Consider the following 16,214-nt stretch of genomic DNA (forward strand, 5'->3'; position numbering starts at 1 on the left):
AGAGATAAAGAATTTGGTAAAGAACCTGCCTGCAATACAGGACACCCAGGTTTGACCCCTGGATCAAGAAGATCCCCTGGAGAAGGGAATGGCTATCCACTCCAGTATTCTTGCCTGGAGAATTCCATGGGCAGAGGAGCCTGGTAGGCTATACTCCATGGGATCAGAAAGAGTTGCATATGACTGAGCAACTAACGCACACACAGAGTTCAGAATTCTTTTTACAAGTTGCAAGATACGAAATATTTATATCACCTATTCTCTCTTACAGTTCCCCAGGAAACATCTCCTTGCATCTGACTGGCCCAGTTTAAGCCATGGGTCCCCATACAATAAACCACTGTGGCCTGGAATTTGAGACATGTCGACTAGTTTAAATCAACCAGAGCCTTCTTCTAGACTTTTAGGTTGGACGTACTTGTCCAAAGATACAGGTCTGCATAGATGAGGGGTGACTATTTGAATGAAATTCAGAGTCCATTTAGCAAGAAGATGTGGAAATGCATGCTATGTAGCAAACTTTCCATTATCTGTTAATGAATGTGTATCCTATCACAGCTCATTGGCTATTCTAAAAACTGGCAGAGAAATGCAAGTACTAATGAATTAAAGCTGCAGCCATAAACCATAGGGAAGACAAAGGCAACTGAAGCTTCAGTTCCCAAAACATTATTAAATGTCTGCTATGCAAAAGGCACTGTGTGGGTCACTGGGGAAGATATAAAAGAGCTGCAATTTTAGATTATGAGAATGACTTGCTGTCTATTGCCCTAAGAAGGCAGACAAGATTTGCAATTTTAAAGAAAAGTGGCCCATTTGACAACTCAATATACCTGTTACTGGCTTCCCTGGTGGTTCTGCTGGTAAAGAATCTTCCTGCCAATGCAGGAAACACAAGAGCCTCAGGTTCGATCCTTGGGTTGGGAAGATCCCCTGCAGGAGGGCATGGCAACCGACTCTAGTATTCTTGCCTGGAGAATCCCATGGACAGAAGAGCCTCATGGGATACAGTCCATGGGGTCGCAAAGAGTCAGACATGACTAAATGCACGTGCACACACACACACACACACACACACACACACACACACACAGTGCCTGGTATGTCCAGTGCTTTTAGATGACTGTCAGAGGACTAGAAAAGCAGTTTGGCTATTGTAAACCAGAGGTCTATATCATATCTACTTTTCTGTTTCTGTAAAAACACTGTTTGGATGAGGCCATTAAAAAATTCATCTTAAAATATCTGTCAATACTCAGTCTAGGTCATAAATTCAGGACTATTTGCTATTTCAGAATCACCTGGGGTAGCCATGCATAACATTCTTGAATCCTCTGTGCAGATTATAGCCTATGTTTGAACACTCTGAATGATAATTAAATATATTAATCTCTCAAGCATCATATTCCTTTTGGGGACAGTACTGGTTTTATAAAGTTCTTTCTCATATGAAGTAACTTGTTCTGTAGTGTCTACCATTCTTTTAAATTTCACTCTCTAGGGCTATTCCAGTGACTCAGTGGGTAAAGAATCCACTGCAAATGTAAGGAGACACAGGAGATGCAGGTTCAACCCCTGGGTCGGAAAGATCCCCTGGAGAAAGAAAGGGAACCCACTCCAGTATTCTTGCCTGAAAAATCCCTTGAACAGAGCAACCTGGCGAGCAACAATCCCTGGGGTCCCTAAAGAGTCAGCCACAACTGCGCAGCTAAGCACTCAGGCACTCAGGGCTACTCAATGTTAATTTAATCCTCCACCTACAAGAAAGGCTACAGACATTTGAAGGTTATTGGCATTTCTTTGGGCTTTCCTGGTGGCTCAGACGGTAAAGAATCTGCCTGCAAAGTGGGAGACATGAATTTGATCCCTGGGTTGAGAAGATCCCCTGGAGAAGGGAATGGCAACCCACTCCAGTAATCTTGCCCAGAGAATTTCATGGACAGAGGAGCCTGGTGGGCTCCAGTCCATGGGGTCGTAAAGAGTTGGACACGACTGAGTGACATTCTTCAACTATTCTCTACTTGTGAAAGATTTTCAGAGATTTAAATGTTTTGCTTCTATAGTATTCTGTTTTACTCAGAACAAATTTTATTAATATGGAATGCTAAATACAACATGGTGTTCCTTATATAATTTAACTAGTGAAGAGACATTCCCTTATTCTTGATAGTCTAACAATCACAGTAAGACTGCATGTATTTTTTGATGACCTCATCAAATATTTTTTCATATTCCAGTTCATTTCTGTCAGAACACCTAAATATTTTTTCACCTTTTCATCTGTATGACTTAAATTGAGATGGAGCCTTGCCAATAGACTAATTCTAACTTGATTAAATCATTGAGAAGCATTAACTCCAAAGATACAAGCTCAGAATTGTCCACAGATACACTACAAAGTTTCCATTCAATGATTAGCTGTCAATCCTCTACTTCCTGTGATTATACCTAACTTTGTGTGATCAGATCAGACTGTTTTCAGGAATAAAACACAATTCACTTGATCTCATCTCACCTGGGGTGAGATATTAGAACTGATCATTCTGATGAAAAGTCTTTATCTTAGGAAATATATGCTATTACAGAAGGTACATGGTTTTGCTCTATTTTAAATTCTCTATCTTCTTTAATTTTATCATCATTCTCTCCAATAATTACATTAATTACACTTCTCAGAATCAATAGCTTCTCACTAGTTTCATGATTTTATTCTGAAAATTTAAATATTTACTTGTTTCGATAATAATATCCAGATCTCTTCAAATTTCTATCCAGTGTTTTCTTCTCTAAGTCAACTTGCAGTGAGTGTTCTGGTAACACTCTAAAAGGTTTTTAATAAACTGATAAATCTGATAGATCTCTGAGGTTTTAAGAACCAGAGAGTGTTTTTTGGTTGCCTTTGCCTAGTATTAGCAATTGGGTGTGCATCAAATATTTGGTGTATCTTCTTTCATAAAATTCTCCTGATTTTCCCTAGCTTCCAGCTTTTTTTTTTTTTTTTTTTTTGCAGAGGAGCAGATATACTTTGTTTGAAGTTACATGAACTCTCTGAGCGTCAGCTTTCACAATTGTATTTCTTGGGAATTGAAAATATGATTGATATTGTTGTTATTTTTCTAATCATTTTTGACAAGCTTATCTGGAAGATAATATATCTTAACCACTGTACTCTGTCTCTTACAGTTACACTCAGGTATTAGCCTTGCCATTTCATCCTAATTTGTTTTCCTCAAAAATATGTCCATGACCCAGAGAAGCACAGAGAGACACCCACAAAAACACAGGAAGAAGAGGTCCTTAATATATGAATTATATGTCAATGCTTTGGCTTGTCTCTATCACCCACATTTTTACACACTTGCATAATCATTTTCCTCCTTCTGTCCATTTTCAAATTATCTTACCACTTGGATGACTGCCTTAGCTCTGAACTAGGTTACTTTTTAAAAAGTTAAGTAATTAATATAACCCCTTAGGATAGTATTTGGCACATAGTAAGCCTATAATCGATTTACTGTTGTTACTATTATTAGCCATGCTGCACAGCATACAGGATTTTAGTTCCCCTATCAGGGACTGAACTCATGGAAATGCAGAGTGGAAATGTATTTCCTTGCAGTGGAAATGCAGAGTCCTAACCACTGGACTACCAGGGAAGTCCCATAGTTTACATTTTTTCCCCTATGTTTTTGAGTGTTTATTTTCCTTTATCAGGTAACCCTGGAATGCACTACCACAGATTCTACTGGCCCAGCATATCTGGTTAAATAAGAAAACAGCCATCACAATACCCTTCCTTAAAAGTCTTACTGAGGTACAACCCCATTCAGCCTGTACTGGCACATCTCAGCACATGTGCAAACCTAGCATGAAATCAGGGACTAGAATGATCTTGACCTACTTGACTATCCTGTTCTCCAACATAAAACGTTAGAACTATTTCTCACCTGGCTGAAAAAAAAAAAAAAAATGACTGCTGTCTGTTAGAACACAGACAGTGTACATGTCCTTGGACTTGCAGGTGGTTATCCACCTATCTGATGCACACTATACAGTTATCTGGAACTTGGTTCCAAAAGCAGGAACTGGAGTGTTTATCTCCCCACCTCTTCCTGCCTCTCCCAACCACTGTCTCTACAACTAGATCTAAGTTCTGGTCAAATGTATGTACCTGGATTCCAGGTGAAGGATTCCAACAATTAAATCATCAATCAGAATACATAAAGTGATTTCATTTTCAGGCCTTTCCTGTTTATTTAAGGAAATGGGGGGACCTATTCAGTTTATATTGAAGGACCTATTCAGTGGTTCTTTAATCTTGATTGCATATTAGAATAATTTAAGCTCCCCAGTCTTAGAGGGACAACTGCCAGTAGATATAATGTTGTTGTTTAGTCCCTAAGTCTTGTCTGAATCTTTTATGACACCACAGACTGTAGAGCGCCAGACTCCCCTGTCCATGGGATTTCCCAGGCAAGAATACTGGAGTAGGCTGCCTTTTCCTTCCCTGTGTATCTTTCCAACCCAGGGATCAAACCTGCATCTCCTGCATTGGCAGAAAGACTCTTTACCACTGAGCCACTTGGAAAACTCAATCTAGGCTCACATCCCCTCAAAATCTAGGCTCACCAACCCTCAAAATCTTGATGTCATTGGTTTGGAGTACAGACAAGTGATTTTCATCTGTATAGGTTGATGAGATAAACTCCTAAATAAACTCCTAAAAAATAGCTAATATTTATTAAGCACCTATTCAAGGCTGAATGAATCTGGATTTCTAGACAACTTGTAAGTTGTAAATATCCATAAGTGTTATGAGCAGAAGACACTTTTTGATGAAGTTTAGACAATCTGAAATGCAGGTGCTGTTAGATGCCAAGCTACTGCTGTATCCCTGCCATTTTCTGAAACAGCCTAATCTCACAGAGTTGGTGTTGTGATATATTTAGAGATTTCTTGGTAAGGCACTTGGCCTTATATTTCATACTATTGTTGTTTAGCCACTAAGTCATGTCCAACTCTGTTGTGACTCCATGGACTGTGGCCCTCCAGGCTCCACTGTCTATGGGATTTTCCAGGCAAGAATAATGGAGTGATTTGCCATTTCCTTCTCCAGAGGATCTTCCCAACCCAGGGATCGAACCTGAGCCTCCTGCATTGGCAGACAAATAATTTGCCGCTGAGCCACCAGGGAATCCATTTATATTAATTACTTTACTGTGTATCTGGGGTTTCCCAGGTGTCATGTTAAGAATCCGCCTGCCAATGCAGGAGACACAGAAGATGTCAATTTTATCCCTGGGTTGGGAAGGTACCCTGGAGTAAGAAATAGCAACCCACTCCAGTATTCTTGGTTGGAGAATTCATGGACAGAGGAGGCTGGTGGGGTTGCAAAGAGTCAGACATGACTGAATGACTAAGCACACTATATATCTGGAGTTGATTCAAGGACAGTTAGCTCTGTCTGAGTCCAGAGAGATGCTTATTTAATGGGTGCTTATTTCTACACAAGATACTCGAATCTGAGTGAGGTCAGGAAGTATGGCTGCTGTCTTGAAATAGTAGCCCCCAAGGATGTCAAGGACATCAGTAAAATACCTAGACTTGTATGGAAAACTGGCTTTACTTGCCTGTCCAGTACCATTTTATTTACAGTGAACAGCCCAAGACAGGCTTCACTGTTACTTGGAAAGAAGTTCACTTTTCTCTGACAGTGCAGTCCTGGCTATAAGATATCTCTTAGTGTCGTACTCTGTCTTTTCTGGATCAGATCATCAATTCCCAGGACAGAATTAAGTTATAATAGCTTTATCCCTGCTTTCACTCAGAGCACTCTGTCCTCTTAAAAAAAAAAAAAAAGGTCACCCCTGATATTTTCTTCTCTTCCCAGCACTACATTTCAGAAACCGAGTAAGTAACACATGGATTTTCCTCTACTACATGTACAAGGATTGACTCTGTCACAAGCAGGAGTTCCCTGTATCCATTCCAGGAAGCTAAGTATTTCAGTGGTGTTTGTTTCTGTGTGTTACTATGTAGCCGGTCTTCTCTGTATTTCATCCATCCTTACTTTTATCATCTCCATCAGAAACATGACTCGTCAAGGCTCATAAGCCCCCTTGACTTTTCCCCGGTGATCAGAAAAGGAGAGTCATAAATTCATCTCAGGTTGTCCTGAGTTCCAGTACTTAGAGCCTGCTGAACACTAGAAGTGCAAATCGAAGGAATACACCTGGGAATCAGCTCACTTTCTCTGCCTCTGTTGGAGTGCCAGCCAACTCTTTTCAGGAAAAGCCTGAGGAAACTAGGTCCTTTATTTTCCAACAGTAGGAGTCTGGAAACTGGGTCAGACCTGGTATGATCACTATACAGCTTAATGCCAGTTCATCCATCTTGGACTCTCTCCTAGTATGATTACTGGTTAATTCCAGTGGATCTCTGAGTGACAACCTCCCCTGGCTCAGGCTCAGGAACCCCATTCCAGTGAGCTCTGAATTCAGTGCTGCCAGAATACAGCCTAGCTGTCTCCACTCTGTCTGTCTCCCTCCCTTCCTCTCCCCCTCCTCTTTCTTCCTCAGAAATTCTCTCTCTCTCCCTCTCTCTCTCTCTCTGTCTCTCTCTCTTTCTTTTCTAATCTCAGCAGTATCCTAGAGTGCTGAATACTATGCTATGCTATGCTAAGTCACTTCAGTCGTGTCTGATTCTGTATGACCCCATAGACGGCAGCCCACCAGGCTCCCCCGTCCCTGGATTCTCCAGGCAAGAACACTGGAGTGGGTTGCCATTTCTTTCTCCAATGCATGAAAGTGTAAAGTGAAAGTGAAGTCGCTCAGTCGTGTCCGAGTCTTAGCGACCCCATAGACTGCAGCCTACCAGGATGCCTCCCAGGATGGAGGCATCCATGGGATTTTCCAGGCAAGAGTACTGGAGTAGGGTGCCATTGCCTTCTCTTAGAGTGCTGAATACAGTAGTTGGTAAACTAGTAGGTGATAATACCTAGAAAGCTAGAAAAATTCTCACCTCAATTTGATTGCTATAGGATCTTCTACAAGCTAACTCCCCTCGATACCTGTTTCCCCATTGTAAAATGGAGATAGTTTGCAGAGCAGGGATTAATTTCATTGTCTAATAATAGTACCTCGTAGCTCAGACGGTAAAGCGTTTGCCTAAAATGCGGGAAACCCGGGTTCGATCCCTGGGTCGGGAAGTTCCCCTGGAGAAGGAAATGGCAACCCACTCCAGTATTCTTGCCTGGAGAATCCCATGGACAGAGGAGCCTGGCAGGCTATAGTCCATGGGGTTGCAAAGAGTCGGACATGACTGAGCGACTTCACTTTACTTCAATAGTCCTTATCTATATTGAAAATCTGTGTTTCTCTTTATACTGTGGTTCTAGACACACATCAAAATCCCTATAAGACAACATTAGAATTTCTGTTTACAGTGCACAAATGTATTTTAAAGAACTAAATAGAATAATCAAGAATGTGTGTGTGTTTCAAAATGTGTTAGTCTGTCAGTCATGCCTGACTCTTTGCAACCCCATGGGCTATAGTCTACCAAGCTCCATGTTCATGGAGTTATCCAGGCAAGAATACTGGAGTGGGTAGCCATTCCCTTCTCCAGGGGATCTTTCTGACCCGAGGATCTAACCCTAGACTCCTGTATTTCAGGCAGATTCTTTTCCAGCTGAGCCACCAGGGAAGCTCTAATCAAGTATGCGTGCTTTGTGCTTAGTCACTCAGCCGTGTCCAACTCTTTGTGACCCAGTGGACTGTAGCCCGCCAGGCTCCTCTGTCCATGGTATTCTCCAGGCAAGAATACTGGAGTGGGTTGCCATGCCCTCCTCCAGGGGACCTTCCTGACCCAGGGATCGAACCTGGGTCTCCTGCATTGCAGGTGGAATATTTACCATCTGAGCCGCCAGGGAAGCAACCAAGTATACTCACACCCAAAGTTTGCCACTGTACTGTCCCTTCTTCACTTCTACTATTCTGGGCTTCCTTCTGATATTATTTCTCTTCAATCTAAGGAACTTTCTCACAGTATGTTTAGAGCAGGTCTACTGGCAATGGATTACCTAATCAGGAAAACTAACCAGGAATTATCTGAAAGTTTTTTACTTCACCTGTATTGCTGAAGCTTGTGTTCATCGGATACGGCATTCTGAGTTGACAGCTTTTTCTCTTTCAACCATTGAAATTTGTAATATCACTTCTTTCTGGCCCTTATGGCTGTTCTTCTATTGAGAAGGCATCATTTTTCTCTGGCTGTTTTTAGGCTTTTTTTCCTTTCTCTTGAATTTTCAGCAGTTTGATTATGATATGTCAGGAAGTGGAATTGTTTGCGTTTATTCTGTTTGAAATTCACTGAACTTCTTGAATTTGTAGGTATAGTTCCTTTGTCAAATTTGGGATATTTCCAACCATTATTTCTTCAAATATTTTTCTTGCACTACATTTTTTCTCTTCTCTTTCTGAGGCTCCAGTGATAAATGCTAGATTTTTGGGGGTTATTATCCCACAGATCTCTAAGGCTCTTTTCACTTTTCCGATTTTTTTGTTTCCCTGTCTGATGTTCAGATTGAACCACTTTTATTGGTTAGCCCTCCAGCTCATTGATTATTTCCTCTGTCGCCGCTATTCTGGTACTGAGCTTGTCAATGAAGGCTTTGTTTTTGGTTTCAATTATTATGTTTCCCAGGTGCTGCTAGTGATAAAGAACCTGCTTGCCTATGCAGAAGACGTAAGAGATACAGGTTTGAGCCCTGGGTCAGGAAGATCCAGTGCAGAAGGAAATGGCAACCCACTCCAGTATTCTCGCCTGGAGAATCCCATGGACAGAGAAGCCTGGCAGGCTACACAGTCGTGTCTCAAGAGTGGGACATGACTGAAGCAACTTAGCACATTGTGTTTATAGGTTTAAAATTTCCATTTGCTTCTTGTTTATATCTTCTATTTATTTGGCATGCTTTCTAGTTTTCCTTTTGTTTCAAGAGTCATTTGATTCCAACAACTTTGTCATCCCACCATTGGTATCTTGATTGTCATTTTCCCATGTAAGCTGAGATTTCCCTGGTAGTTCATATGCCAAGTAATTTTTAAATTATACCTTGGGTATTTTGAATATTATATATATGAGACCCTGGCTCTACTTCCAATCATATGGAGAATATTGAAATTTTAATTTTTGTATGTAGTCAAACTGGTTAGATTTAGACCTTAGGTTTGAACCAGCCTCCTGAATTCCTGGTTCCAATACCAGTAAACTTTTCAAAACATTCATATGCCATTTGGATCTTCCTGGTGTATATGCCACCTAGTGGTCAGTCTTGGAAATGGACGGTGGTGAATATGCTCAGTTCTCAAAGTCTTTTGCATGCTAAATAGTATCAGACCTACGTGTGCGCACTGTTTGGGAATGAGTTGGATGCTTATAAACAATGATTTGGGATTGATTTCGTGCGTTGCTTCCTCTCCATAATCTCTGTCCATACTTTCTGGTTCTTTGGAATTTTTCTATTTCATCCTTCATGTAGAAAGCTGCTATTTTAGTGATTCTGCTCTTCAGTGCACTTCTGAAGGGTATCCATCTCTCCAGTTAAACAGTGGAAGGACACATAAAAAAAGCAACAATGGTTGGCCCCATCTTTTTGGAACTACTGCTCCTCTGCTGAAAGTAGAGGAAGGCTCTCTTACTCAGAGCTTTGGCTTCGGTGGGCTCCCATTATGACACAGCTGTTTAGGGGTCAGGCCCTGGGAGAACAGAAAAAAGAGACAGGACTGCAGTAGGGCATTTCCACACTTTCTCTAAAAAATGTTTCCTTTCTGTTTCTTGAGTGAGTACTGTAGGGCTTCTCCTGAGCTCTCTGTCTAATCCTTTGTGCTTGCTGCTGTGTTGGTTGAGGAATATTGGAGAAAAAAATGATAAAGTCACCATCAATTCATCAGTAAATCAGAGAGCTCTTCCCAGATTTGCCAGCTATTTTTAAGACTCCTCAGTGAGCTGTTTGATGCATCTTGTCCAGGTTTTATTTGATGCACAACACAAATTGACTGGTACTTACTCTATCATATCCAGACTGGACCACTGAGACTCTTTAAAACTCCAAAAATTTAACGATGCCTACTTGTATGTTAATTATCCTACTTCATCAGTTTACCAAAAGTCCTCTCCTTTTCCTCAAAGTCCATGCACCAATTAAAAATGTAAAATCCAGGAGTAATGAAAAACAAATATTAAATATCCCAATACTCTACCAATCCCGGATAATGTGAAGAAGAATAAATGTCCCCATCCAACCTAGTTGCTACCTGAATATAAAATGTAGCATTGTATGGCTTTCAAAATATGATTTTCAAATAGTGTTTTTTAAAGAAAGAAGATAGCTGAGCTTTCCTGGTTGTCCAGTGGTTAAGAATCTGTCTTGCAATGCAAGGGACACCAGTTCAATCCCTGGTATAGGAAGATGCCACAAGCCATGGAGCAACTAAGCCCATGAGCCACTACTGAGCCCATGTTTTAGAGCCCATGAGCCACAACTAGTGAATTCATGTGTCACAGCTACTGAAGCCTGCCCACCCTAGAGCTTGTGACCCACAGCAACCTGCAATGAGAAGCCCATGCAGCACAACCAAGAATAGTCCTTGCTCTCTGCAACTAGACAAAGCCCTTGCACAGGATCAAACACTCAGCACAGCCAAAAATAATAAATAAATAAAATTATTTTAAAAAGCTGGTAGTGAGTTACAGCCTTTCTGTTTAGTTCACTGATTCAGGTTTAGAAATTTTGGAGAAAATGGTCCTTAATTCAACATTATTCTACAAGCCATAGACATAGCTTAGTGATTTGAAAGAAATATAAAAGCTGACCATCAGTATAAAAGAGGTTCATAAAGTCAAACCTCTGGCCTCCTTTTCTCCAGCAAAATATACAGTGAGGCTTAGAGTAGGTGGGCCCTGAGGGGGTACATTTGCAGTGTCTGCCACTCATGGTGCATTTCTTCTATAAATCAATACATTCATTATACTTGATTATGTCATAGTGACTAGAAAAGTCTCCAAAATATTCTTTTACAGAAGACTCAAAAATATTGGAAAAAATTCTACTTCCTTGTAGTAATTATGAAGAATAAAGTGCCAGTAAAAACACATGCATTATACCATTCTTGACAGACCCTCCAAAGAAAATATTAACTTATTAATTAAGGCTCAGTTCCTTAAGATAACTGAGAGTTTTTAAAAGTAGCTATAAGATTTTCTGAACTATAACCAGTCATCTGATTCTTAAGAAAAACATAGACAATGTAGGTAAATAATACGATTTTTCTCAGAATCTGGTTTCATATGTACCTTTAGATGTAATTTGATTATTCAACCTTTTACACAATTCTATTTCTTTGTGTAGAAATCTCTTCTGTTGGGCTATGAGATCTTTGAAGGCCAGAATGAGGTATGTTCAGCTATTTGGCACAAAGCTAAATTTAATAAGTGTTCTTCAAACTGTTTCAAATACGCAAAAGATCAATCATAAAATTTCAATAGGATGTAATGGATTTTTTAAGCTGGCCATATCAAAGAAAAAAAAAATCCTGGCAAGATATTTTTTAAAGAACACTCATGAAAAATTCATTTTCTCTAAAACAATCCTTGCCATTTAGCTACAGTATGTGGCAGTCACTGTACTATTGCTAGTTTTTTTCCCCCTTGTTTATTTAAAGTGATTTTATTGGTGGAAAAATTTAAACCAGTATTCTAAGTGGTGTGTAGGAGTCTTCTCTGAGCACATATCTTGTTGATACACAATAGGCTATGTGCATATATTTTAACGCCCACATACTTTTCTAAACTGCTCTCCTGAAGTCTGTACAGCATATAACCTAGTAGATGGTTTCTGTCTGGGATACTGGTGGGTATCATCTCAGGGATAAATATAACCTGTAGTGCTCTGATTTAATAGAAAGAAAATTTCCCCTTTTGGTCAGCAAAAACTCTAGAAGAATCATCAGCATTCTGTGGTTACCCAGGGAGCAAATGATTTAGAGCAGCATTGACAATAGATAAATGATGAGACTTGCATATGTAATTTTAAATTTGCTAGTAAGTACATTAAAAATATATAAAGAAAAAGTGAAAAATAATTTTTGCAATATAATATATGCAACCCAATATATCTAAAACATTGTAATCTCAACAAAGAATCAATATAAGATTTATTAATAATATATTTACATTTTTTATGCTAAGGCTACACAATCTGGTGTATATTTTATACTTACAGCGCATCTCAGCTCAGACCAGCTACATTGCAAGTGCTCAGTAGCCACATCTCACTTATTAGAAGCAATATTTAGAAGAACAGAATGAAAGGGTTAGAAGAGATTATTGAAATTCTCACCCTGCATCTTATCTTTTATTTGAATATTTTCACACTATCTATAGAAAATTTTCTCTAATGCAAAACACTGTTGAAGTCCTGCAGCTTCCTACATGGTCAGGCACCACTTTTCTGTTTCTCTGAGACTATTGCTGATGCCATTGTCTCCTTTTTTCTTCTATGACATTTCTTTCCATCACTGGATCTCAGCTTGGGGAAGACGAAATGTTTCCCAATGTCTGCTGAGCTCATTGATTACTCTATGCAAAACACATTTTTATTTTTACCATTCTCAACTCAGCAATTATCTCTTTTCCCCACTTTTAGTCTCTACTTTTTTGACTAAGCAATTACTTTCAGGTCTCTAATTAATTTTATCTTTCTCAGGGGAGACTTCCCCAAATCTTCAAGAACTCTCTGAGATCTAGGATGGCAAAACATGCTGGCCGTCTTCATAGCACCAACTGTGGAGGACCCCTTCTAGTGAAGAAACATATGTACTGGGTAATACAGTAAAAAATCAACTAGATAGCTGGTTGTTGTTATGCAGTCACAAAGTTGTGTCCAACTCTTTCCGACCCCATGGACTGTAGCAGGCCATGCTTCTTGAGTGAATGCATAAATGATTAAATGAACAAAGAATAGAAAGATCAGAAAGAGAAAGATCAGGAAGAGACTTGCTAAAGCTCTCATAGTTGATAAAGGGTAGACTCTGGTTCAACTGAGCTCACACAATCCATATATTTAAAGAAGTGAAGTGAACTGAAAGTCACTCAGTCATAAATCCAGATAAATTGACATTGTCACTCACTGCTCTTGAATAAGTTTGATCTTGGAACTCTGGTTATTTTAGGGGCCATTTGTTTCCAGTTTCCATGGTGAAAATTCAGAAAGCTGCTCTGTGGTGAAAACTGATTCTTGGTTATGGATAAACTGAACTATAGTATTAGTCCAAATGTGACAAACTGAGAAAGTCAACATATCATAGGATTCAAACAATTGCTTTTCTATAACCATGTGTGTTAGTCGCTCAGTCATGTCTGACTCCTTGCAACCCCATGGACTGTAGCCTGCCAGGCTCCTCTGTCCATGGGATTTTCCAGGCAAGAATATTGGAGTGGATTGCCATTTCCTTCTCCAGGGGCTCTTCCTGACCCAGGGATCAAACCCACATTGCAGGCACACTCTTTGCCATCTGAGCCACCAGACCATGGCGTCTTACTTAATATGGATTCTCCTTATACCAATATATTATGCAAGATCTTTGAGGAAATCTTCCTCTCTGATTATTATTGACAATTCTATCCAATGCTTACTTAAAATTTCCCTTTACTTTAGAAAGTATGTTCCATCCAAAACACTTTAGAATCAGAATCTCTCTAGAACATACATTCTATTCACTTGATAGCTTTAATACACTAATGCTTCAAAGAAATTTGAACTCAAAAAGCTGATGGTTTTTTTTTTTCCTGAGTAAATTGGAAAAGCTAAAACTACAGTTTCTAGGACTCATTTCCTGACAGAGTTAACCAAAACTAAAATTTTGCAAGATGTGGCGGAAGGCAGAAGTAAAGCAGGAGTTACTTGGCTCTGAAGGTTTTTGTGGTTAATGGACCTGGAGGGTGTCAGTGTGTCTTCACTAACTCAGGCTTCATGCCCAGTTCTTTCTGACTGCTGGCACTGATGACCAACTGCAACCCTAGACTCACTATAAGATCCAGAGGCAGAACCATTTCATAGATTTTCCCATCAGCTCCCTGTCATAGTCACACATCAGCAGACAGGTTTGACTGGCTTCCCAGATTCCCATGCAAGCCCTAATATTTCCATCATTGTCAGTGCTTCAGGAAGGCTGCTTACTAACTTTATTCTGATCTTCCAGCTTCTTCATTCTAAACTTAATTTCTAGCTTATCCCACAGTTGGGTAATATCCAACTGCTATAATAAAACCACAGTACTCCTAGTGGTTCTACTTCTTGGATTGAACTCTGTCTGATATATTACTTGAGTCATTTCATTCTAGCTTTTAGTAAAGAAAAGGCAATAATTTCCTTTTTTTTTTCTGAGAAGTTTCCTTTTTCTTTCTTTGATTTATGATTTTTTTGACAATTTTGGCTTAGAAGAAACTTATTCAATTCCATGAGAACTTACTTCATCTATGCAGTGTAGGAAAAAAGAAAGTGTTGCACATATATCCTATGAAATATCCTGGAAATTTTCTTCAGTAATTAGGTTTTGGGGGAAAAAAAGTAGACTTTCATATATCAAGTGCTTAGAATTAGTCTTTAGTCCTCAAAACAATTTTCTAGATCATATCCAAATCTGTTTATTAAATGGAATATGCATATATAATGTGTGTATAATTTAAATGCATATCTAAAGCATTTAATTAAAAAATTAACATAATTTTAAAAGTTAATTTCCTCTAGTGAATTACATGTTTGGCCAAATGGAAGGGCTGATGGGACAGCTTTATAAGTAGAATATGTTACCCATGTGTACAACTGGTCTTCATCTTGATATAAAATTTGATCTAAAATAGTTATGATTTATGAATTAAGAAAATAACATAAAAGTGAACATCTACAAAATAAAGAAGGCAGAGAGGCAAGGATGCAGGTTGGTACTTTATTTTCACTTCTATTTGTGTCATTTTAGTGGATTATGAGGATTACAATAATAATACCACCACTATGGGGTTTTCCTGGTGGCTCAGTGGTAAAGAATCTGCCTGCCAACGCAGGATATACAGGCGCCATGCTGGGTTGGGAAGATCCCTGGGAGAAGGAAATATCACAACCCACTCCAGTATTCTTTCTGGGAAAATCTCATGGAGAGAGGAACCTGGTGGGCTACATTCCATGGGGTCACAAAGCAGTCAACGACAACAAAAACAAATAACACCATTAATAATAATAATACCTATCATGTGATAGAAATCAGAGGTGAAGAAAGTGTAAGGAAATGGTAAAATTCTATACAAATGACCATCGAGATTATGATGATTTTATCTTTCCTCTTTTCTCTCTTTTTCTTTCCCATGCTCATAGAGGTTTTTTGCTGATATGAGCTAACCTGATAAGATAATCCATAAAACTGTTGGGAGGACTTGCTCTGTTCCCAGGCAACGGATGCTTATTTTAACTATGGTCTTTCAGAAGCCATGATTCATCACTGCTGTCTAAGTCTGAAGTGACATTTAACAACAGATACTTGAGGGAGCTCAATTTTTCAGTGGCCTAATCAAGTCAATTCAGCAAATAGTAACTAAACACCGACACTGTACTTTCTCATTCATTCACCCATTGAGAAGCGTGAGCCAGGCCTTCTGCTCAGAACAGACAACCAGGAATACATCCCGTATAAGTCTTCCTTTTATGGAGTTCCCAGCACAGCAGAGATGATAACTATACCAAAAATTATTTTAATAGATACTAGAGTATATATCAGAGAAGGCAATGGCAACCCACTCCAGTACTCTTGCCTGGAAAATCCCATGGACAGAGGAGCCTGGTGGGCTGCAGTCCATGGGGTTGCTAAGGGTTGGACACGACTGAGCGACATCACTTTCACTTTTTGCTTTCATGCACTGGAGAAGGAAATGACAACCCACTCCAGTGTTCTTGCCTGGAGAATCCCAGGGACAAGGGAGCCTGGAGAATCCCGGGGACGGGGGAGCCTGGTGGGCTGCCGTCTATGGGGTTGCACAGAGTCGGACACGACTGAAGCAACTTAGCAGTAGCAGCAGAGTATATATTAAATTCTATAGCAAAAGATACAAACTAGGTGTTAGAAAAGGAGGTGGTAATTGAATAAAGGCTCAATGGACATGAATTT

The sequence above is a fragment of the Bos javanicus genome, chromosome 1, assembly GCF_032452875.1.
Source record: "Bos javanicus breed banteng chromosome 1, ARS-OSU_banteng_1.0, whole genome shotgun sequence".
NCBI classification, from domain to species: domain Eukaryota; kingdom Metazoa; phylum Chordata; class Mammalia; order Artiodactyla; family Bovidae; genus Bos; species Bos javanicus.